The following is a 1536-nucleotide window of genomic DNA, read 5'->3' as shown; positions in this document are numbered from 1 at the left end:
ATGGAATATTACTCAGCCATAAAAAGGAACGAAATTGAGTCATTTGTTGAGACGTGGATGGATCTAGAGACTGTCATACAGAGTGAAATAAGTCAGAAAGAGAAAAACAAATATCGTATATTAATGCATGTATGCGGAACCTAGAAAAATGGTACAGATGAGCCAGTTTCCAGGGCAGAAGTTGAGACACAGATGTAGAGAATGGACATATGGACACCAAGGGGGGAAAACTGCGGTGGGGTGGGGATGGTGGTGTGCTGAATTGGGCGATTGGGATTGACATGTATACACTGATGTGTATAAAAATGATGCCTAATAAGAACCTGCAGTATAAAAAAACAAACAAAACAACTAATACTAAACTTTCATTGGGTTATTTGTATGGAAATATGTTAATATAAATGTTTCAGACATTACATGAAATTTCTAAAAATCTTATATTTGTATTTGTATGGAAATATGTATGGAAATATGTTAATATAAATGTTTCAGACATTACATGAAATTTCTAAAAATCTTATATTTGTATTTGTATGGAAATATGTATGGAAATATGTTAATATAAATGTTTCAGACATTACATGAAATTTCTGAAAATCTTATATGTTCTGGTATAATGTTATAAGTAATAATCCTAGTTATTACTTTAAAATGTATATCTCAGAAATAACTAATTTTCTTGTCAACTGCATTATTATGAACTTTCATCAAATCTTTAACCGTGGTCATTTTTAAGTCTTTTGTCATTTACAGACAGTTCTGGGTGTACTCTGATGATTTTGCAAATATGTTCCTATAAAAGGGTTTCATCTTCAAGAAATTCATGGAAAAGACTCTGACAAGTACAGGTTTCAGGTAACTGACTGTACTGCTGAACTGAATGAATAAGCATTTTCAGAACTCTAATGAAAAACTTATGAACTCATAAAAGTGCTAACAAAATATCAAGATGAAAAAAAAAAAAAGAGTACTCAGTAGGTACTCGGTTTTGACAAGCACATCTTGATATTTAAGGTCTTAGAAAAACTCTAAATCCCCTATGTCTCTGTGTTACTTGAGTGCTTACTATGACAGGATGCAGGAAGTATCGTTTATCCCTAGAACAATTACATATTATCCCTATTTTACAGCCAGGAAAACTGGGACTCTGATAACACGTTCACAAGTCAGACATCTAGTGCGTCACATAAGCCAGGAACTGAACCTGGTATTCTCACGCCAAAACACATCACCCTTTCAGCCTTATTGCCAACTGCTCCTGAAATGCAGCCCAAAGGGTAGCCAGGGGGTTTTCACCAAACGTGCTTTGCACTTGGAGATTCTTTTCTTCTTCTTTGCCTTTCCTCATATTCGCTTCTCTGACTGAACTTCACCCAGAACCAACCCCAGGTTTTCCTAATCACCTTTCAAGATCCCAGTCAAATACCAATTCCTCTATGAAGTATTCCCAGGCAGCAAGAAGCCGTCTCTCTCCCCCTCCCCTTCTCTCCCATTCCTTCAGATGACCCCCTACGGTTTCTAGTTGGTATTTTACCA

Source organism: Balaenoptera physalus, assembly GCF_965194825.1.
Source record: "Balaenoptera physalus genome assembly, chromosome: 5".
Lineage (NCBI taxonomy): Eukaryota > Metazoa > Chordata > Mammalia > Artiodactyla > Balaenopteridae > Balaenoptera > Balaenoptera physalus.
The sequence above is the reverse complement of the archived record's forward strand: the minus strand, read 5'-3'. Positions refer to the sequence as shown.